General features: G+C 39.9%; 1 long non-coding RNA gene across 3 annotated transcripts in view; it reads left to right on the forward strand.

Annotated features, from left to right (window-relative positions):
- Window positions 1-24,001, forward strand: part of LOC132012250 (uncharacterized) — a 69,825-nt gene extending 45,824 nt beyond the window's left edge. For 2 of the 3 annotated variants that reach the window (XR_009402566.1, XR_009402567.1), the window contains exon 3: window positions 3,686-3,817. This is a non-coding gene — a long non-coding RNA (uncharacterized LOC132012250). Of the gene's footprint in view, window positions 1-3,685; window positions 3,818-23,961 lie in introns of those variants that run through there. The other variant, XR_009402568.1, reaches the window with a different exon arrangement.
- The last annotated feature ends 293 nt before the right edge of the window (window positions 24,002-24,294 follow it).

The following is a 24,294-nucleotide window of genomic DNA, read 5'->3' on the forward strand; positions in this document are numbered from 1 at the left end:
CTTATTAATCTTGGGAATCAGGGTTGTCAGGACTGTCCCTAATACAGATGAGGCTCTCCTGACTATGTTTTCTTAGTTGGATTTTCTCCTCTTGTTTCTTTACTCTTGGTTTTCTTTTCCATTTTTTTCCACTTGGGTCAATATGAATGATGATTATTAATAATATTTGAGTTCATTTCAGACAAAAAATTTTAGAAAATAAATTGATGCATTTCCCTATTGAGGTTTTTATTGCGCATGGAACAGCATTGGTATTTTTTTATCTTAAAATCCTTTTGAAGGAGGGGGAAACTTTATTCATTCACTTGTTCATTTATTCATTCAGTCATCATTTCCCATTTATTGAGTGCCTGCTATCTGCTAGGCCCTGTGCAAATTGGGAGGTGATTCCACAGAAACTAATAGCTAGAATTGGCCTTTTGTTATTTTCTAAGTAGAAAAAACTGTCTTTCAAGAGTGAAGAAGGAATACAGCTAGTGGCCTCAGAAAATATTGCTTGGATCAGGATAAATAAGGCCCATGTAATCATCTGCTGCTTCATTAAGTTTCCTCTCTGGGTTAGAGATTCTTTGAAAAAGTTAGCACCATCTGGTTCAGATTTCTACTCAAAGGCACCTTTGAGTGGTACACAAAGTTATAGAATCAAGTAGTATTGTATTTTTCCAGCTCTCTTCTTTAAACTTAAGGATACTAGCCTAAGATCTCTCCCTAACTAACTGTGACCTTGGGCAAGTCACTTCATTTACCTGTACTGACACATAAGTGAAGTGATTTCAGAGGACATTACTAACTCTAGATTCTATCTTCCGACTCTTCCTGAGTTTTTGGACTACAGGTCTGTGGGTGGTAGAGAAGGGAGGGATGTGACCAAGAAAAGAGGAATCTCTTTGGGGGCCTTCATGTTTTCAGGATATGGGACCTCCAAGTACATTAGTGACTAACGAATAAATGACTTTGGGGCGCCTGGGTGGCTCAGTGGGTTGGGCTTTTGCCTTCAGGCCAGGTCATGATCTCAGAGTCCTGGAATCAGGCCGCATTGGGCTCTCTGCTCAGTAGGGAGCCTTCTTCTCCCTCTCTCTCTGCCTGCCTCTCTGCCTACTTGTGATCTTTTCTCTCTGTCAAATAAATAAATAAAAACTTTTTTAAAAAAAGGTCATTAAGATGGTGGTAATGATGATCATGATTATAATAAAGGTAATATGTTGTTCTCCATTGTCTTGATATCTTTTGATTCAAAAGGCAAGTGAGGCAGACAGTAGGGTTATTTGTCAGAACTCCACAAATTTTAACACATGTCTTCATCACTAATTGTCTACTGGACTTTAGTAAGGAAAACAGCAGAAAGTTGGCCTAAAGTTGCCAAGAAATATTCTGTAGAGCCTTTGGAGGTGCAGATCACCAGTCATACAGCCTTTGGAAAAGGAAGTCAAGTGGCCAGTTTAGAATATTTGAAGAGTATGGCAAATTTAAATTGGGTGACTGCTTTATTTTTTACTTTAAAATTAGTAGCTCCATGGGATACCTGGGTGGCTCAATTGGTTAAGCATCTCCCTTCCATTTAGGTCATGATTCCAGGGTCCTGGGGATCAATCAAGTCCTGGATTGGGCTCCTTGCTCAAGGGAGAGCCTGCTTCTCCCCCTGCCTGCTGCTCCCCCTATTTGTGCTCTCTCTCACACAAATAAATAAGTAAGATCTTTAAAAAAAATAATAAAATAAAATTAGTAGCTCCCCTTCTGGAATGCAATTAGAATATTTCTAAAATCAGCCATTGCTGTCAGGATGTAGTAGTTCAAGTATTTCCAGCCATTACCCAAAGATCTGAAAAGTACATTCATAGTTTACCCTCAATTTACACTTGTAAATCCTATATTTTGATTCATAGAAGAAAAAAAAAGGATCTAGTAAGAGAAGGAAATTTTTATCTTTTATGGCTTCATAGCTTTTTACTTTCATATTTAAAACAAAAATTAGAAAGGGAAATTCTATATCCTAATTAGTATCCTGAAATGATTGTCCCGAATAATCTTTATAAAGCATCACTAATTCTGAGTCTGAGGGAGATATCAACTTGGGAGTTGTCTTACTTTATCCTCTTCATTGGTAAATTCTATTGGATGAATGCAAAATATGTATCTCTGGCTCCAGCTCTTTCTTGAGGCTCTGGATGCATCTTTCTAACTGTCTGCTAGACCTCTCCAGAGTAACACCCTACTGTGAACTCAACAGATCCAAATTCCAACCACAAAACCTCCTCTTCCTACTACAATGTATTACCTTGCTTAAAGACATCAATCCCATGAGTCACCGGGCTTCATTTGTGAGATACTCCTTGGTTCCTCCATCATCCTCTCTGGGACTCAGCCCTGGAAGCTTCTCTCAGAGTGGCTTCTGCCTATTCCCCATCTCTTTTCTTACTGTCAGTCTTCTTGTACCATTGCTGATTATGTCTCACCCTGGCTATAACAGTAGCCTCCTGTACACCTCCTCCACGCCATTCGGAACATTATGACAAAGTTTTTGGAGCAATCTTGCTAAAATGAGAATTTAATCATTTCACTCCAGTAGTGAAACATTCAGTCTCCTTGAAACCTATAGGAGACAGTTGAAACTTGCTGGACAAGACAATTAAAGAGGACTTCTTGTTCTGATGATTGTTGTGTTTTCAGCCACATTTCCCTTTATCTCTCCTTCCTTGTGATCGCTAAACTCAGTTTACCCAGAGCTGTTTATCTTTAGTGGCTGTTACATGCTCCTCTCCATCTTCGTGCCTTTAGTCTTATATCTGCCTTTGGACTGCTGGTGTTGCCATTCCTCCATCACTACCCTCATGTTGTGTGGCCTTAACTAAAATACCCCTTTTCTCATAATCATATCTAGAGTCATATTTTCCTCCTGTAGAACAGCTACTATTAGCACCCTGGCCTTTAACCCTGGGAACATCGTTTCTATACATACCAAGCAAATGGGTTTCCAGCTGTGAACAGCTGCCTGAAGACCTCCCTCTTGCGCCTAGAACCAGGGCAGACCATGACAGCTAGTATGTTTTATTCACTAAGAGTAGTTCTCAACCAATGAATGAAGCAAGCTGGAGGATAAAAACCCAGGTGTCCTTGCCCCTCACTGAGGATAAGTGCGGCATCTTCTGTTCTGGGTCCAGAAGTCCCCAGCAGGACTGAGCCCAGTTGCTCAGGGCAGGAATCTGTTGAGTAATCACTTTTTACTATTGCTACCTTGCTTCCTTGCCTAACTTCCCCGCTTCCTTGCTGGTGCTTTCTGTCACCTCCCAAACAGACCATTTGCACACACTGTCTTGTCTTTTGGGGGGTTGACTTTTGTGGGGGACCCCACAGTAACACACTGTGTTTATGCTCTCATGGAAGGCTTCTTGGGCGGTTTACCTTGGGAAATACTCATTTGGAAACCCTCAAAATTTAAGGAGCAGCATCTTTCTTGTATGTTCCTTTGAACATCTAGTATCACCTCTTGCTTGAAGTAGGTGCTCAACAATGAAAGGTTGAGTGGAAGTATTTCAATAAAGAAGGAAATCCGCATTACAGAGCTCAAGTTAAAATTTCCAAGTACTTTAGCATAACTCCATAACAGAGCAATGACCACACATGCCTTAGGAGCTTTGCTCTAACAAGCAAATAAATTATTCGTCACCTTTATTTCATATTTTTTCAGGTTACCTGGCATTGAGAATCAAATTTCCTTGTACCTGTTCTGTTTCACCCTTTGGCCTCTAAGCTTGCTGAACACAGGCCTTTGATTTATGCTTCTTTATAGTACCTGCCCTACCTAGCATGATGTCATACACACAGTAAGTACTCAGCTCCAAAAAAAAATTTTTTTAAGTTTTTGTTTTTGTTTTTATTGTTTTTAGTAATCTCACCCAGTATGGAGCCTGAACTCAGAACCCTGAGATCAAGAGTCATATGCTCTCCCTGACTGAGACATCCAGATGCCCCCTCCAAAAATATTTTTCAACAAAACTGTTACGAAGCACCAAAGAGTGTTTAGAAATGGTGTATTTTTAATATAGTTTCTTTTTCTTTTTTTTTTTTAAGATTTTATTTATTTATATAACAGACAGAGATCACAAGTAGGCAGAGAGGCAGACAGAAAGAGAGGGAGAAGAAGCCTCCCTGCTGAGCAGATAGCCTGATGCCAGGGGTCGATTCCAGGACCCTGAGATCATGACCTGAGCCGAAGGCAAAGGCTTAACCCACTGAACCACCCAGGCGCCCCTAGAGTTTATTTTTCAATAATCATCTTCATACTAGTCATTTTTATGCCCACTATAGAAAAGTAAACCAGCAGAGTTCTATCACCTTGCTTAAACAAATTTTTAAGTCGAAAGCCTCCAAATTAATGGGATTTTACTGACCTTACAAAATTATGTGAACAATTATTGAAATGAGGGTATTGTTGGAAGAGTGTGTGATACGAATGAATGGTCTCTGAAGATCCTAATTTCGTAGGCTTGTCCTTCAGCTTCTTTTTTGGCTGTCACCTCTAATGTTGCATTCATTCACATTTAGCTCTCTCTCTACTCCAAAGAGGCAGTCTACAGATCTTGCTACAGATCTTGCAACTTTTCCTACAGCCAGAAAATCTAATTCACCATAACAGACACAGCTGTGTGTGTTCCCTAGGCTGCTGTAGACTTATCCCTTTAAAAGTTAGGTTTGTTAAAAGAACTAAAGAACACAAAACAGTTGTGGGGTGGGGGCGGAATCAGTGTTATATGGCCCGGACTCAGTCATATCTTTCTTCTAAAGCAACTCTTTATGTGTTTGCTATCTCAGCTTTCTTTAGCATAGGCAAGTCCTGAGAGGTCATAATTACACGTGGGCCTCGTCCCTTAGGAAAGAGTGTTAGAGGTTTTATTTGCAGCCAAGAGGGGACAAATTAGGGGTCAGTCGGTACTCACTTCATGTCCCTGGATGATCCACAAATTTGCATGATTTTACATAAAGTGATCAAAGTCAGACACTTTTGAATGTTTTGTGCATGTGGATATGGGCAGAAGGTTTGTGGATTTGGTTAGTCTGCGAGAAGGAACACAGAGACGATGCAGATGTACATAAGAAAAAACATTCTGCATGAAACTATAGTCACAGGATTACCCTTCCAGCATTCTTGTTTAATGGAAAATAAATTTTGGATTAAATAAATTTGAACTCTGAAAGAGTTACAAATCATCGTTAAAGAACAATAGAACACACAGTTTGTTAGGGAGTAGCAATCCTTTGACTGACCATCTCTTCTGAAAAATGAGTAGGGCGCCAGGCGGAAGAGATTTGCCAACAGGAAGGGATCTGCAATCTAGGTTTTACATTGTTACGCTTAGGATGGCCTACATAATCTGATGCCTTTTGCAAAAATGGAAATGCAGAGCACTTGTTCAAAACTCACTAAGAATTTCAGGACAGTGGGAGCAGCAGATCTTTAAGCCAGGTTGTGGGAGAAGAGCCCATGTGTCTGCACGCGTCCCATGCCCATACGGCTGGTCCTGGTTTCTCTCCATTTATGGAGACCCTGCTCCACGGCCCTTTATTCACAGTGGTTCTTGACCAAATAAAATGTTCCTGGACACACGTTTGAAATCTGAAGTATACCTGAACCTAGACAAGGGCTGTGTAAGCATGATTCTATAATTTCTACATCTCCACACCATAGTGAGAACCATCAGAGATTTGTTGGTTAGGGCTGCTTCTTACTAGAACCTCAGTCATTAATCCTAGAAGGATATTCTCTCCTTTCTTCCCACCTGGTCATCACCTGTTAAAGCCAAGACCTTAGTCTTGGAATCCTGGAGTTTTAGGTAGTCATCTGCTCCCACAGTGCTTGGGAATAAGGGTTAAACGGCAAATGCACCCATGTTGTTGTTTTGCTGTGGTCTTTTCTGCAAATCCCTCCCTGATCTCCCTTGCTGGAACGGAATCCTTCCACCCCTTTTTTTTTTTTTTTTTTTTAGGGCCACCCACCAGGCAGATCTGAGCGGTCTCTTTTAGACCTTCTGTTTCTCCCCACTTCAGGGAGTGAAGTGGGGAAAAGGGATGAGAATAGCTTCATGAGTTAGAGAATTTGGTCTTCTTTACTCCTCCTGCCCCCAAACGCCACCCCTCTCCTTATCTTGGAGGCCCAATTGTATCCTTGAGTTTATCCTTGACTTGTGTTCTTTACTTTCCCTGGGAATAGAGTGAGGGGATTGAACAAGTTAACATCTTCTCTTAAAATCAGAATAAAGATGTAGTGGGTACATGATCCACTTCTGCTGTACATTCAGTTTTGTGTTCTTGAGCCAAGCAGGTTTCATGTATCTACTAAGCCACAGATCCTTTGAAAGCATCATGTATTAGTAATCCTGAAAAATTCCAAGAATAGTTCTATAGGTGTGTCTCCAAATTTGATTAGAAATCTTTGCCCACTGTCATCATATTTCTTCCAAGTCTTAAAAACACATGTGTTGTGTGAATGAATTTTATTGGAATTTCCCTCATTAGTATCTTTAAAAAAGCATGGGCTGTTATGCTTACTGGTGAGCGCCTCTGACAAACCAGGACATTTGAGTGAATTTCAGACCAAGTTCTGATGCTGAGCAAAGCAAGCCTCCAATGCGCTGTGATTCATGTTATCAAGAGCTCTTATGAGAGGCACCTGGCAGGCTCAGTAGGTAGTGCAGCTCTCGATCTCTTGATGGTGACTGTGAGCCCCATGTCGGGCAGAGAGATTACTTTAAAAAAATGTACAAGATAAAATAAGTTCTAAACTACTAAAAAAGTGGTCAAGAAAAAAATTATGGAAAGGCATTTTGTGGGCAACTTAACTAGTAACATCTATTAAATAGGAATAATCCTATCTGTCATTTTATTTATTTCAGAAGGAAAATGCTATTTTTTAAAATGGGAAATTTAATAAGAAGGCATTGTAATGCCTATTACATTATATGTAATGTAATGCATTGTATGTATATGTATGTATATACATATATGTATGTATGTAATGTAATATAATGTATAATGTAATGTAATGCCTATTACATTATAATTACAATGCCTATTGTAATTATATTTTAAGTATTATTTTAATTTTTAGAATCCATGACCTCTTAAGACCAAACTGTTTTTTTTGTTGTTGTTGTTGTTGTTTTTTAAAGATTTTATTTATTTATTTGACAGAGAGAGATGACAAGCAGGCAGAGAGGCAGGCAGAGAGAGAGGAGGAAGCAGGCTCCCTGCTGAGCAGAGAGCCCGATGTGGGGCTCGACCCCAGGACCCTGGGATCATGACCTGAGTCTAAGGCAGAGGCTTTAACCCACTGAGCCACCCAGGCGCCCCAAGACCAAACTGTTTTTTAATGAACTAGAATTTAGTAATAGATTTTTCCATCGAGTTAGATTTTCAGAGAACCTAAATTATTATTTGATTGATATTTCTACTTTATACATTGGTAAGATATACTGAGTATACATTAGAAATGCTAAGGGGATCAGTTTATCCAGATTACTGGTTTTATAGGTATGAATCTATACCAAACACAATTTTCCATCAGTTATAAGAAGAATAATACTGGTCTACTTCCAAATCTAAATGCTGGATTTGTGGATTTTACTTAATCCTTCTTTTTTTTTTAAAGATTTTATTTATTTATTTGAGAGAGAGAGAGATGGGGGCAGCGGGAGAACACACCAGGGGGGGAATAGCAGAGGGAGAGGGAGAAGTAGACTCTCCCCTGAGCAGGGAGCCAGATGTGGGGCTCCATCCTAGGACCCTGAGATCCTAACCTGAGCTGAAGGCAGACCCTTAACCGACTGAACCACCCAGGCTCCTCTGCTTAATACATTTAAACCTGAATTTTTTTTATAGCTTTATTGCACTATAGTCAACATATAAGAAACTGTGCCTATTTGAAGTGTACAGTTTGATATATTTTAACACAGACAACCTTGAAAAGCATCACCACTATCAAGATAGTGAGCATATCACCCCCGAAAGTTTCCTTGTGCCCATTTGTAATCCTTCCCTCCCACATCTTCTCAAGGTCCCCTTCCAGCCATCTCTAGGCAACCACTGATCTGCTGTCACTATAGATTAGTCAGCATTTTCTAATTTTTTTTTTAAATCAGGCTTCTTTGACTCACCATAATTATCCTAAAATTCCTTCGTGCTGCATGTAGTTTTCATTCATTTTTTTTTTATTGCTGAGTTGTATTCTATTGTGCAGATATACCATATTCTGTTCATTCATTCACCATCAAATGTTTTTTCTCTCTTATTCTTCTCTTCTTTAGGCTAAAGTCAGCCTCTCTTCAGTCATGCCTCCAGGGAGGCTGCGTGGTACCACGGGAGTTTTGTTGTCAGCTCGTTGAAATCTAAATCTCAGCCATGTTTCTTGTGAACTCTTTCCTCATCTGAAAATTGAGTCTAGTATTATGTGCCTCACAGGACTGTTGCAAGGGTTAATTATCTAAGACTCGCAGGACAAAACTTGACACATAGAAGTGCTGTTTGTGTGTTGGTTAGTATAAAGATTCCTATTATTATTATTACTGGTATTAATTCCATGTGGCATGTTTGGTAGAACTTTCGGCCTACACGAGGCCCTCGGTAAATTTAAACTACTGCCGTTGATTGTACTAATAGGAGGACCGCACCCGACAGCTATTCGTTCTATTTCTTTTCTTCCCCCTTTTACCGTTTTCAGTTTTTTCACCTTCCTTGTTGCTAGCCCTGCCGGGATGACGTGACCAGGCAGAGCAGAGGAAGGCAGTCATTCCTTAAGCGGGAAACCAGGACCTGCAGCAGGGGTAGCAATCCCGGGGCTTGTCCGACGACGTGCAGATTCTGCAGTGTCACCCTAGACCTGCTGAATCAGAGAGTCGGGGGGGATGGAGCCACTATCTGGGTTTTCCCGAGCCTTCCCTGAGATTCTGCCAAAGCTAAAGAGCTCGAGCAGTAGGGTAATCACTGGGTTTGGGCAGGAGTTAATGCAAGCTCTGTTCGCATCAGCTTCCCTGTTAGCAAAGGCACACTGTTGACTAATTGAGCTTAATATCAACTAAAACCCCTAAGTCTTTTTCACACATGTTGCTACTAATCCCCATATTCCCTATCTAGTACGTGTACAGGATTCTTTTTGGACTGAAGTATAAATCTTTACATTTATCCCTATTAAACTTAATCTTGTTAGATTCGGCCCGTTGCTCCAGTCATGTTTGGGGAAATCTTAGTTCAGCTGGAATGAGCCATGACAAAAAACCAGGGCCTAGCGACAGAGGAGGGATGCTGAAAGGACAGCGTCCTTTTTTATACATGGGCCGAGTCCTGGCGCTGAGCTTCGGTCTATGGCGGGCATCTAATAACACACTTGGGACCCGTGGGGGTGGGGGATTGCTGGTAATTTGAGTTCAGTGAAATTCAGCTAACATTTACTGGGCATCTACCAAGTTCCTGGCTGTGAACAAGTACAGGAGAGGTACTAAACAGCCAGATATAAGTAGAGATGAAAGGGTTTTTTATTTCTGCTTTTCCAGGTTTGTTCCTTTGGTTTGTTTTTAGACTTGCAAAGCCCAATATACCAACACTTGCAAGTCTCTCAAGAGAAATATTTTTTGAGTGCGAGATCCTTTGCTATTTTGTTTATTTACACTTTCATATTTAATTTTCAAGCCAATTCAATGATATAGGAGTGATTACCCTATTTACAGTTGAGGAAACTGAGAGTCAGAGGTTAATGCATTTCCTCAAGGTCACGTAGGTAGTTAGCTGTAGAACTATGGGAAATTCTACATCTGCATTGGTTTAAAGAATGTGCCGCATACAGGCTTTCTCCCTGAGATCAAGGAAATAAGCTCTTTAAATATTGTTAACTACCAGCACCTCAACCATAAACTATTTTTTTTCTTTTTTTAAGATTTTATTTATTTATTTGACAGATAGACATCACGAGTAGGCAGAGAGGCAGGCAGAGAGAGAGAGGAGGAAGCAGGCTCCCCGCAGAGCAGAGAGCCCGATGCGATGCGGGGCTCGATCCAGGACCCTGGGATCATTACCTAAGCCGAAGGCAGAGGCTTAACCCACTCAGCCACCCAGGCGCCCCTCAACCATAAACTATTGATAGCTTGGGCTAATTTATGTGTGAGTTTACATTCCAAAAAACATTCAAATATCAACAGATGGCCCAATCCTATGTACACAAAGAAGTGCATCAAACTGTGCTCATGGGCCTAAATTTTAAAATAATCTTTCATTGAGGGGTTCGCTGGCTGGCTCAGTCAGTAGAGCATGCAAATCTTGATCTTGGGGTCATGAGTTCAAGCCCCACATTGGGCGTAGAGCTTACTTAATAGAATAAATAAGTAAAAATAAAAATAATCTTACATTTGTGGTTTTTATTTGCCTCTTATTAGCCACATATTTTAATCAACATCTATCACAGTATTAATATTGTAATTGCAAGTTGTTACCTCTGCAACCAAATCTTTGGAAAGGATATAATTACCTCCTCTAGGGGGGAATCTAGCCAATTCTACTCTGTTTAGTAGGTAGTATCTACCTTATTTTACTGTGAGATGTTGTTCATTTGAGGGGTGCCTTGATGGCTCAGATGGTTTAGTGACTCTAGATTTCATCTCAGGTCATGATCTCAGGGTTGCGAAGCGTTCAAGCCCTGGCATCAGGCTCTGTACTGGACTTGGAGCCTGTTCAAGATTCTCTCTCCCTCTGCCCTCCTCCCCTGCCCTAAAAAAGCGTTCATTTTAATAAAGTAGATTGTACTGTAGCAGAAAGTGTACCAGGCTTGAAGTCTTAAAATTTGGTTCCACTTGCTAGTTACATCAAACTGGACAGTTTATCTCTTATAAACCTGTTTTGTGATCTCTAAAATGGGGGTGATAATATTCATGGAGTTGCAAGAATACCCAGAGATAGTATCTGTGAAAGAAGGTCCTCTGCAGTCTGGTAAATGTTTTACAAATGTAAGATGTTATTATTGTTAGCTTTGATACCTATTTTACAACTTTACAGGTCAAGAAGAGAACATGCGAAGTATTTCTGCCACCGCTGATTGATAGAACAGCATTCAAAGTTTTTTAGTTTCTCTGGAAATGCTTTCATTCTTTCATAGTTTCTCCCTAACTGTTGAGCTTCCAGTAGAATTATGTAACAATGGTCGGGTAGAATGGATAATAAAATACTAGATTTGGTTGGTTAACTTGCATTTCAAAGACAAATTCTCTTTAGCCAGCAAGGACGTTGTCACTACTCCTACCATCATCATCATAAAAGGACGCTCACTAGGTGCCTGTGTGCCTGAAGGCAGGAGCTGTGGTTATACAAAGTGAGTTAAGCTGATAACAATTCTAGTTCTTTAGGGCTTTATAATGTAATAGGGACAGATTTTGTATGAATAGGGGAAAATAAAGACAAGCACTTAAATGACTGCATTTGAATCCCACTTCTGTCCCTTTGACTGAGTGACTCTAGGCAATCTCTTAAGCTTCGATTTCCCCAACTTTAAAATAGTGATAACAATTTACCTACCTGATAGAGATTTGGGAATGAAATGCTACTTTATGGGTAAGTCCTGAGTACAGTATCAGTACTTCATGCATAGCCTGTATTAGCTATGTTAAGATAAACTGAGGCATATTTTAAATTTATCTGACCAAAGATCGATTCAAATCTGGCAGAGTCAAACCGGAAGTGAATAAGAGAGCTCTGTTGACAGATACTCAGGGAGACTTTTAGAGAAAAGAGGAGCAAAGTAAGGAAATTATTGATTGCTTTAACGTCTGCTTCAGGGGGAACTGGTTGTCCTTAGGTTTCAGTTTTGTATCCTTGAGGTATTTCTGGGGTTTAGATTTTGGTTTTCTTATGTAGGTTGTCTAGGCATTGCAAGCAGTTAGTCTGATGTCTCGCTTGCTTAATTTAACAGGTATTTTTTGAGTTAAGCACTCTATACTCTAATATCAAACTCCATGACCTTTCACCTCTTTTTGTTGGTCCCCATACCCTGCAGATAACGAGCTTTCTCTGGTCACAATGAATAATATATGTAGCCTGGAAATCATTGTCAGTCACCCACCCACATTGCTGCATTAACTCCATGGAATTACAACGTTAGAGTAGGAACCCCAGACTTTGGAAGTCATTTGGAAGGCAAAAGAAGTCAAACCAGTGACCTTATTTTGCAAATGAGGGAACTGAGGACCAAGAAGGTTAAGTATCCTACACAAGCTAGAGGTCCAGTTAGTGACAAATTGAACTAAAATCTGGACACCTCAAAGTTTTTCACTCTCCTTCCTCCACACTGTCACTCCAGATCCCTTGGTCACCTCAGTCCCCTCTTACACTTGCCCTACCATGTAGGACCATGCTGAGCTGGTCTGCTGCCAATTTAGGTGGTCCTGCTTTAGCTAAGTCTTCATAGTTAATCTTGTTATTCATTTCCTCTTTCTTTCTTATTTAGCATGTAAATTTCTCAATTTATTGAATAGGGAAAAGAAACAAACAAATAAACAAACAAGACCAAATGTGTCTTTATTCATTTTTCCACAGAAAGCCTTTCTTGTGCCAATGAATGAGACCAGTGACAGCTTGCTGGAGTAGGGATAGGGTTGTGAGCACATAGACCTTTCTGCTTAGTTCTGACCCTTCTCTCCCATCCCTTCTAAAGTGGCTCCTGAGGGAGTTCCACTTGAACTCTTAGGGCATCTCTTAGCAACACAATTTAAAAGTGACTACCTAGCACATGCACTTAACACTGGTTATTCCCGAGGACTCTCAAATGTCAGGAGGCACTTAAACGGCCACTTCCATATAAAAAATACAGAAATGCCAAACAGGGTTGTGCAAATTATGATATATTTTAAAGGTTTATACTTAACAGTTCAACACTTTAAACTTGGATATGGAGTTAATAACAGTGTGTGTGACCTCATTTTGGCATAAACACAAGTTTAACCATGAGATGCTTCACTCTCACCCCAAATTTCAATTGCTCCTGACTTTTTTTTCCCCCAAGTAATTTCCATGCCCAACGTGGGGCTCAAATTCATAACCCAAAGGTCAAGAGTTGCATGCTCCACCAACTGAGCCAGCTAGGCACCTTGTCCCCTGACTTTTCTTAACCTGGTGTGGTCCTCAGTATTCTATTTCCTCCTCTACTCTCCCATTCAACCATCAGTCAATGAATGTCCACTATGTGTTAAGTCCTATGCTAGGGACTGAGGCCACAAAGATGAAAATGACTTAATCTTTGCCCTTCAGGCAAATGACAGATTAATAATGGAAATAGCCCCAAAGTTGGCCCCCATAGAACTACTCCTTCTAGTATTCACACCTTTGAGTAGCCCTTGGACAGTGACATGTGTTAATAACTGTGAGGTGACACAGTATGGGATTAGCACTTACAAGGACCCATAGCTCTTGATTCCTTCCACCGGAATGCTCTTCTTTGGGAGTCATGAACTGGTGTGTAAGAAGTTTGGTTACCTTGGTGAAGAGACATGTGGAAAGACCATATGGAGAGAACTCATAGAAATATAGAAGCCCAGTTTTCTCAGCATCCCAGGTTGAGCCCAGTCTTCCAGGCATGTCAGTCAGTGCATCAGACATATGGGTGAATGGTCTTGAAACTTCAGCTTAGTTGATCCTGCAAGTGACTGTAACCCCAGGTGACATCGCATGGAATAGAAGAATTGAGCAGCTGATCCTAGTCAACCCACAGAATTTATAGAGATAACAAACTAGCTGTTGTTTCAACTATTATGATTGAGAGTGGATGTTTGCATAGCAATTGAAAATGAAACAGATGGGTAGAAAAAAAAAATATGCACGTGTTAAGTACTATCAGTGATCCAGTGAAGTGGTAGCATTGAGGAAGCACTGACTGAGTACATGGTATTTGCCTACAATCTAGGGGTCTACAAGGGATCCCAGAGAAAATGGCATTATGAGCTGGATCTTGACAAATGAGTAGAGTTTTGTTAGAGAAAGTAGCTTGTAGAAATATTTAGAAGACTGAAAGAGCATATTTCATGAAGAATAGTTTATAATTCAGTGTGGATTGAGAGATGAGGCACCACAAAGATATATTAGAGCCAATGTAGAGCCTTTTCCTGTCAAGCTAGTAGTAGGTGTGTAGGTGATGGAGAGTCAATCATGGCTCTTAGGCACTGCCATGAAATGAGCAGTTATATCTATTATCTCTGGCCTCACTTTCCTTGGCCATCTAACACCAATGATCACTTCCTTCTTTCCCTTTCTCTTCCTCTTGTGTAGTCCTACCCAGGTTCTCCTCCTGCATCTCTAATAGACACTTTCTTTTTGGCTTCATTATCTCTGCAATGGTATTTCCCAAGTTTCCGTCCTTGGTTTTCATCTCATCTTTCCCAATATTCTCTTTTGGCTGCAACTGAGATTTCTTGGCAGAAGATTTCAAATCTCTGTCTCTAGTCTGGCCTTTCTTTCTAAATGTCACGTTATCTCAGATGAGTCTAAGAACCCAATTCAATCCTCTTCCCTTCTCCACTTTCACCCCGAGAAAACTCAGTGCCTTCTCTTCATTTCCCCGTTTCTGTAATTTTTGTCTATTACCCAGGCTTCCAACCTCAGAATTACATCTTCAGTTCCCAGCTTTCTTACATACTTAACCTATCAGTCAAGTTCAAATTTTCCTCCTTTACACGGTCTTTCATATTTTTCTCTGCTTTATAATTTCCTTGAAATCTGGTGTTGATCTTGTTAATCGCCTGTTGAATTATTTTTTTCAAGACCATTGGCTTTGTAGCTGAAAGACTAGTCCCTCCATAGTCTGGTCCATATCTCTCTTATTTGTCTTTTTCTGTTCTTCCTTTCTTCCTTTCCTCCTTCCTTCCTCCATCTCTCTCTCTCTCTCTCTCTCTCTTTCTTTCTTTTTCTTTCTTTCTTTCTTTCTTAAGTGAGCTCTACACCTAAAGTGGCCCTCCAAATCATGACTCTGAGATTAAGTCACATGAGCCACTGAGCCAGCCAGGTGGTCCTATCTTATTTTTCGATTCTCTATCTTCTGAACTCATTGCTTCATAATATAGCTACTGAACAGTCTTGATGTCAAGTTGAACGTGTAACCCCATTCCTATGTTATATATCATTAACAATTCCTGCTATTACTAGAAATTAACTCAGTGTTGAGGAAGTGCTTCATTGCATACATAACATTTGGGCACTCCCTTTTAACCTTGCCAAATTTGGGAATTAAGTTTAGCAAATAAGATCATTGGTAGGGAAGAGAAGAGAAAAAAAAATGACATTTGTTTTTCTTAGAGGGTTAGAGGCAGCTAACTGAGGAACAGAAGATAGATATTTCAACACTGAAAATCAAATGTTTCCTATAGGTTGGCTAGAGAGAATCACTTGGGAAGCCTACTAAAAGCACAATTACCCAGGCTCTAATGCCTAAGGCAGTGAGTCTCCAACTTGGCTATACCTTGGAATCACCTGAGACCTTAAGATACATATTAATGCCTGTCTTCTGCTACCAATGTCTGACATCATTGGTCTTGACTATAGTCTGGGCATCAGAATTTTCTCAAAGCTCTCTAGGTGATTATATTATTCAGCCAAGGTTGAGAACACTGTCCTAGGGATTCTCTTTGACTATATCTAAGATGGGGACACTGAATAAAGCTCCCCTCATGTGATTCTGGGAGCCACTGCCATAAATAGCAGCATCTGTTTCTCTGAATATTTCTGGAAAAGGATTCAATACATGCATAAGGCAGCCACAGGATGGAACATTAGGTCACCAGCAGGTTGTTCTTGTACACAGGGCAGTAGACTGACTTCTAAGTTGAGGCTAATGGATATGCCCAACTCATTCTCACACCCTCCCCTCACCAGGAGATTATCCCTCACTCTTTGTTAATTCTCTCTTCCCAGAAACCAAACTGACAGTTTTCTTACCTCTTCTGCCCCAGCCAAACTGGCCTGTTTGGTGTTCTCTATGATTTTCACTTTCATACCCTTTTACTTAGCCTTTTCCTTAGCTACTTACATCAAAACCTTATCCAATCTTAATATTCAGCATAAAAATCACACCACGTTAATGAAAACCTCTCTTATATCTCATGTAGAATTGATCTGAAAATCTGAATGCCCATCCAGTATATAACATTATCATTGTATGTGTCACTTTAACTTGCATGTACTTATTTGTGCATTAATTATGAGTGCCTAATGATTAATGCCTCTGTTCAAAACATAATAGATATATCCCTGTGATTAATATGTAGTCATTTTTTTTAAATTGAGGGCAATGGCTTTTCAATATCCAAATATTAAAGATAGTTATGTTACAGGGTGCTTGGGTGGCTCAGTGGGTTAAAGCCTCTGCCTTCGGCTCAGGTCATGGTTCCAGGGTCCTGGGATCGAGCCCTGCATCGGGTTCCCTGCTCAGTGGGGCAGTTCCCTCTCTGCCTGCCTCTCTGCCTACTTGTGATCTCTGTCAAATAAATAAATAAAATCTTAAAAAAAAAAAGATAATATGTTACTAACCTGTACAAGCACATAAGTTTTAGGTGTTATATTAGTTTGCTAGGGCTATAACAAAGTACCACAGACTGGTGGTAAAAAAACGGGAATTTATTTTCTCACAGTTCTAGAGGCTAGAAGTCTGGGATCAGGGTGTCCATAGGATTGCTTTCTTCTGGGCCTCTCTTCTTGGCTTTTTAGATGGCTGTCTTCTCCCTGTGTCATCACAGGGTCCTCCCTCTTTGTGTCAGTCTCCAACATTTCCTCTTATGAGGACACGGGTCAGACTGGATTAAGGACTGCTAACGATGACCTTCTGTTAACTTATTTACCTCTTTTTAAAGACCCCATGTTCAAATACAGGTACATTTTTAGGTCCTTGGGGATTAGGATTTCAACATATGAGTTTTGGGGTATTAGAATTCAGCCTACAACAACTATCTTGCTACATTATTGAGATACTCTATATGTCAGGGCTGTTTGTAAATTTTAGAACACTGAAAAGAAATAAGAACAGAGATATCTAATTAGGGCTACACATGTGTTTTATGGTCATGCTCATAATTTTGCTTTGAAAGACAATTCTATGAAAAAGGCTGTAAGTGAGAAATGATACGCAATTATGAACTTCCTAATTTTTTTTTAAAGATTTTTATTTATTTATTTGACACACAGAGAGAGAAATCACAAGTAGGCAGAGAGGCAGGCAGAGAGAGAGGGAAGCAGATTCCCCGCTGAGCAGAGAGCCCAATTTGGGACTCGATCCCAGGACCCTGGAATCATGATCTGAGCTGAAGGCAGAGACTTAACCCACTGAGCCACCCAGGCACCCCTTAACTTCCTAATTTTAATTAATGTTATTAATTAAACTGCTAAAGTTTTTGACTCATAATTGCCCACATCACAGTTTACTTTTCAAGCAATAGAAATACCTGAAGTTAAAATGGCAGAACCTAAAAGGCTTTAGGATATAGTTGAAAGGGGCTAGGATTTGGAGGATGATTTTAAGTAAATCACTACTTTTTTGAGTCTTTGTCTCAATTGTCAACTGCTTCATCACTGAAGGTGGGATGAAAAACTGAATGTTAAAATCCTTTGCAAATTGTAAAGCACCACTCAAATATTATTCATTATTATTGTGACAAGCCAGGGAGAAATTTAGAGAGAAACCTCTAGAACTGTATCATTGCCCCCAAATAAGCAGTTAACAGAGGTTCAGAGAAACTGAAAGTAAAATGCTCCAGGTAAAATCTAGCAGTCTTCTGTGGCTTCTGTGTATATGTTTATTCTGAATGAGTTACATAGAGAATCTTTATCATTAACAATTCCTGCTATTACTAGAAATTAACTCAGTGTTGAGGAAGTGCTTCATTGCATACATAACATTTGGGCACCTGGGTGACTCAGTTGGTTAAGCAACTGCCTTCCACTCAGGTTGTGATCCTGGAGTCCTGGGATCGAGTTCTGTATCAGGCTCCCTGCTCAGCAGGGAGTCTGCTTCTCCTGCTGACCTCTCTCCTCTCATGCTCTCTCTCTGTCTCTCAAATAAATAAATAAAACCTTAAAAAAAAAAAAAAGATACATAACACTTAGGGGCCATCTTCAAAGCATTCAAGGTAAAAAATGTCAGAATCTACCTACTATGTGTGACAACATAGATGAACCTAGACATTGTGCTGAGTGAAATAGGCCAGTCCCAGGTCAAGTGCTTTGTGATTCTACTAGAGTCTGACTATCTCAAATAGTCAAACTCATAGAAAAAGAGAGTAGAATGGTGGTTGCCAGCTGGGTGGGGGAGGGGAAACGGGTAGTTGCTGTTCATTGAGTATAAAGTTTCAGTCATACAAGATGAATACATTCTAGAGATTTGCTATACAACATTGTGATTATAGTCAACAGTACTTTATTGTACACTTAAAAATGTGTGCCCTACACTCACGCTACCTGTTTTTAGCACACACATGCACATACACACATTTCAGAACCCAAAGCTAAAGTGGATAACCAGGCCTTTTCCCAAGGCACTGATATTGAAAGGCCCCTCTATATTTAAATAATACTTTTAAAGGATACGCAAAATTTTAAGCCACTCCTACTTGGCTTCCCCTGAATCTCTAGTCAAGGTAGCAAATTAGTCTTGGGCCCTGGGCCAGCACCCTTGGCAGCAAGCTGAGATGATGGGGCAAGAGACCAAAGATCAAGATTGGGAATCCTATTAGTGCCTTCAAGATGCCTCCGCCCGGCACCCCTTTCTCTTTTCTTCCCCACACTACTGATTTGAGGATACTGTTGTACTCCTTGTACTTGGGTCAAATTTCCTACTTAGGGCTGTGAAAGGCATATAAAAGGGCAGTAGCTATGAGATCAGTGGTTGCCTGATCATAACTCCTCAATTGTTCAATGTGTATCCAAATTACTGTTAAAGGAAATCAATGTGGTAAGAATTTTTAATACCCAGTGGGTCTATAACATAGTAAATAAACACCGTATGTATTTTTTAAAGATATTATTTATTTATTTGACAGAGAGAGACACAGTGAGAGAGGGAACACAAGCAGGGGGAGTGAGAAAGGGAGAAGCAGGCTTCCCACTGAACAGGGAGCCCAATGCAGGGTTTGATCCCAGGACCCTGGGATCATGGTCTGAGCCGAAGGCAGATGCTCAACAACTGAGACACCCAGACATCCCCATCTTATGTATGTTCAATCCTTTCTTCTGGTCTTATTCACCAGTCGCCAACAACTCACTCTCTTCTTCACCTTTGTCTCTTGTTCATAACTGTATATTGGGTACCAATCATAACACCTGCCACTTGGTAACTATCTCAAAGGAAAGGATAATAAGTAGGATTGGTAAGGTCCATATGGCTCAAGTAAATCATATTAAATAAGAACAGGACCCATTGGAAATTATCTCTAAGTTGGCTGTTCCACTTTTGACAGTCACCAAACTTGTCCATGGTCCCAGAGTGAGAGAGAATGGATGAAGAATCTAAGCAGCACCTGAAAGGTGTGGAAGTAATGTGTAGCCCATTTTGGTATTGCATCATTCATTCCTTTGTTTTAAGGGTTGAAAGGCAAATGTAAAGAACTAGAATTTCAACCCAGGAAACTAGGCCAGACCATAGCTCCTCCATGTCCCAGGCTGGCTAGCTGAGAGCTGAGACAAAATGACGCAAAGTTTGAGAAAGTGACTTCTTTAACTATTGCCAAGGCTCATTAAGTTGAAGCTAGCTTCAAAAATAGCTGAGATCTTCTTTAGGATTAAGGACCAGTGTTGTGGCCTTGCTTTTCCAAGAGAATATGGAAATGAAGAGCCCTTCTGACACAGATGAGTATGTCATAGTGGTGATGGCAGCCAGAGAGACAATCCTCATGACCTCTGTTGAGCAGAGAAAACAGCTGGACAGCTGATATTTTCATCAGCTATGTCTTTGCCCAGCTGCACAGATGGGCACTTAAATTATATAATAAATCACTAGCATTCCAATGTACCCATCAAACCCATCAGTTATAGTGCTTAAAACGTTGAAAATTACAAGATCCTTGAGTATGTTAGTTACAATTGGGCTTGTTTTTGAATATAATATTTTGCCTATCGTAAAGAAAAAGAATCTATTGGACAAGGAGAGAGAACACTTGCATTAAACTCCATATGATATATCGATCCTTTCTCTTTGCTGAAGATCTTGCTTGGCTTCTTAGAGAACAAGCTTGCTCATCTATGAATGAGATTTGATGCTCTCTAGCCCCAGTGTCTTATCTAGGGTAAAACTGAACCTGAGCTTTGTGAAATAAAGTAGTAGTATTTTTATTTCTTACAGATTATAAAGAGTTTAACTTTATCAGTATTCAAGTGGTCTTGTATCATTCATGATGACTCAATAGCAACGTGTCGACAAATTAGTCAAACCCTTCCCATGACTCATGCCGTGTATTATGGCAAAGTAAAATTTTCCCTCTCTCCTGGAAAAAAAAAAAAAAGGGCCTTTTTTTTCTTATGAGAAAGGTTAGACATTTGGAAACTTTGAAGAAAAAGATCTTGCTAATAATATAAATGGTTATTAACATTTTTAAAATGAATTAAGAGCTTGTCACTAAGATACAACTATGATCCTAGAAACCAAAACTCTCTGTTTGATGGAACATGAGCATAGATATTATAAGGATTTTACAGGGATTCTTCAAGAAGTGCTGGCTCAGACATATACAGATGTACCCAGGTAAAGAGAGGCTGGTCTATGATCTATGCAGGTTTGGAACCAGTTTGACATGAATATATCTAGAGAACTTATTGTCACTGAGAGGGAAGCTAGCTAATGCTTTTGAAGCTTTCTGCACCCACCCTCTCCTCTCCTTTCTTCTGGCCAATTTCCCAAGACTGTCAGGGACAAACTTTAGTACAGAGGATGAATTGGTTGGAAGGGCCATTCTTGCTTCTAATGCTAGGTATAAAGAGGTCTGGAAAGACTGATTAGTTCAGGACAGCCACTGCCTCTGACTGGTGTCTAGTGTAATTGTGAAGACTGTGCCCAAAGTCTAACAGTTGCTTATCTTCTCTGTGTAGTGTCCTTCCTGGTCTGGATGCCTGTCAGCCTCACAATGGGGATCTGAACTTAGGCATTGAACTTATGGCTCTCTAAGTTTGCACTTAGGTATTTTGCCATTGTTCATCACAACAAAACTTTGTATATGTCACTATGTCATTATAGCAAGCCTTAGTCACACACTGTGAAGACCACGCCACAAGTATAGCCTGGGATACGATCCTCAACTTGTCATTTCCTTGAGGTTATTTCAGGGGCTTTCTGGACAGTTTCAGCTACTGAGCCTTGGGCAGGACCACCCTGTCCACACTTCTAAGTCTACTTAACATTGAATCTCGAGAACCAGAGTTCAGCAGGTTGGGTCCAGAAGGTCTGGTTTCCATTTGCAAAGCAATCCATCACCTTCCAAGGGCAAGTTTTCTTTATGGAGTAATGAGATAGATGTCATTAAAACATTTTTTGGAAGTTGTTATCATTCCCTTCTTTTAAATCCATAGCTACTTAGTTATTTACATAACTAAGAATTTCCTTTCAAGTAAGTCTTTCCTAGAGTATTTTTTTAATTAACATATATGTATATTTGCCCCAGGGGTACAGGTTTGTGAATCATCAGTCTTACACAATTCACAGCACTCAACCATAGCACATACTCTCCCCAACATCCATCACCCAGCCACCCTATCACTACCTCCCCACTCCCCAGCAACCCTCAGTTTATTTCGTGAGATTAAGAGTCTCTTAAGCCTTGTCTCCCTCCTGATCCCATCCAGTTTCATTTTTTCCCTCCCTCTCCCCCAACGAACCCTTGCCCTGCCTCTCAAATTCCTCATATCAGAGAGATCATATGATGATTGTCTTTCTCTAATTGACTTATTTATTGCTTAGGAAAATATTCTCTAGTTCTATCTACATCATTGCAAATGGCAAGATTTCATGTGTTTTGATGGTTGCATAGTATTCCATTGTATCTATATACCACATCTTTATCCATTCATCTGTTGATGGACATCTAGGTTCTTTCCATAGTTTGGCTATTGTGGACATTGCTGCTATAAACATTTGGGTGCACGTGCCCCTTCAGTTTACTACATTTGTATCTTTAGGGTAAATACCCAGTAGTACAATTGCTAGCTCATAGGATAGCTCTGTTTTCAACTTTTTTAGGTACCTCCATACTGTTTTCCAGAATGGCTACACCAGCTTGCATTCCCACCAACAATGCAGGGGGTTCTCCTTTCTCTAATTCCTTGCCAACATCTGTTGTTTCCTGACTTGTTAATTTTAGCCATTCTTACTGGTTGTGAGGTCATATCTCACTGTGGTTTTGATTTGTATTTCCCTGATGCTGAGTGATGTGGAGCACTTTTTCGTGTATCTGTTGGCCATCTGGATGTCTTCTTTGTAGAAATGTCTGTTCATGTCTCCTGCCCATTTCTTGATTGGATTATTTGTTCTTTGGGTGTTGAGTTTGATAAGTTCTTTATAGATACTACTAGCCCTTTATCTGATACATCATTTGCGAATATCTTTTCCCATTCTGTCAGTTGTCTTTTGATTTTTTACTGTTTCTTTTGCTGTGCAAAAGCTTTTGATCTTGATGAAGTCCTAATAGTTCATTTTTGCCTTTGCTTCCCTTGCCTTTGGCGATGTTTCTAGGAAGAAGTTGCTGTGGCTGAGGTTGAAGAGGTTGCTGCCTGTGTTCTCCTGAAGTATTTTGATGGATTCTTGTCTCACATTGAGGTCTTTCATCCATTTTTGAGTCTATTTTTGTGTTTGGTGTAAGGACATGGTCCAGTTTCTTTCTTCTACATGTAGCTGTCCAATTTTTCCAACACAATTTGTTGAAGAGACTATGTTTTTTCCATTGGACATTCTGTCCTGCTTTGTCAAAGATTAGTTGACCATAGAGTTGAGGGTCCATTTCTGGGCTATCTGATCTATGTGTCTGCTTTTGTGCCAGTACCATACTGTCTTGTTGATTACAGCTTTGTAACAAAGGTTGAAGTCTGGAATTGTGATGCCGCCAACTTTGGTTTTCTTTTTCAACATTCCTCTAGCTATTCAGGATCTTTTCTGGTTCCATATAAATTTTAGGATTACTTGTTCCATTTCTTTGAAAAAAAATGATGGATTTTGATAAGCATTGCATTAAACGCGTAGATTGCTGTAGATAGTAGCATAGACATTTTCACAGTATTTGTTCTTCCAATCCATGAGCGTGAAACGTTTTTCCATTTCCTTGTGTCTTCCTCAATTTCTTTCATGAGTACTTTATAGTTTTCTGAGTACAGATTCTTTGCCATTTGGTTAGGTTTATTCCTATGTATCTTATGGTTTTGGGTGCAATGGTAAATGAGATCAACTCCCTAATTTCTTACTCTTCTGTCTTGCTGTTGATGTACAGAAGTGCATCTTATTTCTGTGCATTGATTTTATATCCTGACACTTTACTGAATTCCTGTATGAGTTCTAGCAGTTTTGGAGTGGAGTCTTTTGCATGTTTCACATGGAGTATCATATCATCTGCAAAGAGTGAGAGTTTGACTTCTTTGTTGCTTCAGATGCTTTTTACTTCTTTTTATTGTCTGATTGCTGAGGCTAGGATTTCTAGAACTGTGTTGGATAGCAGTGGTCATAGTGGACTGACTTACTGTGTTCCTGACCTTAGGGGAAAAGTTCTCAGTTTTTCCCCATTGATAATGATATTTGCTGTGGGTTTTTCATAGATGGCTTTGATGATATCGAGGAATGTACCCTCTATCCCTAAACTTGGAAGAGTTTTAATCAAGAAAAGGTGCTGTACTTTCTCAAATGATTTTTCAACATCTATTGAGAGTATCTTATGGTTCTTGTTCTTTCTTTTATTAATGTATTGTATCACATTGATTGATTTGCAGGTGTTGAACCAACCTTGCAGCCCAGGAATAAATCCTACTTGGTCATGGTGAGTAATCCTTTCAATGTACTGTGGGATCCTATTGGCTAGAATTTTGGTGAGAAATTTTTCATCCATGTTCATCAGGAATATTGGTCTGCAGTTCTCCTTTTTGATGGAGGTCTTTGGTTTTGGGATCAAGGTGATGCTGGCCTCATAAAATGAGTTTGGAAATTTTCCTTCCATTTCTGTTTCTTGGAACAGTTTCAGGAGAATAGGTAATAATTCTTCTTTAAATGTTTGGTAGAATTCCCCTGGTAAGCTGTCTGGCCCTGGGCTCTCATTTGTTGGGAGA

Source organism: Mustela nigripes, chromosome 2 (genome assembly GCF_022355385.1).
Source record: "Mustela nigripes isolate SB6536 chromosome 2, MUSNIG.SB6536, whole genome shotgun sequence".
NCBI lineage: Eukaryota > Metazoa > Chordata > Mammalia > Carnivora > Mustelidae > Mustela > Mustela nigripes.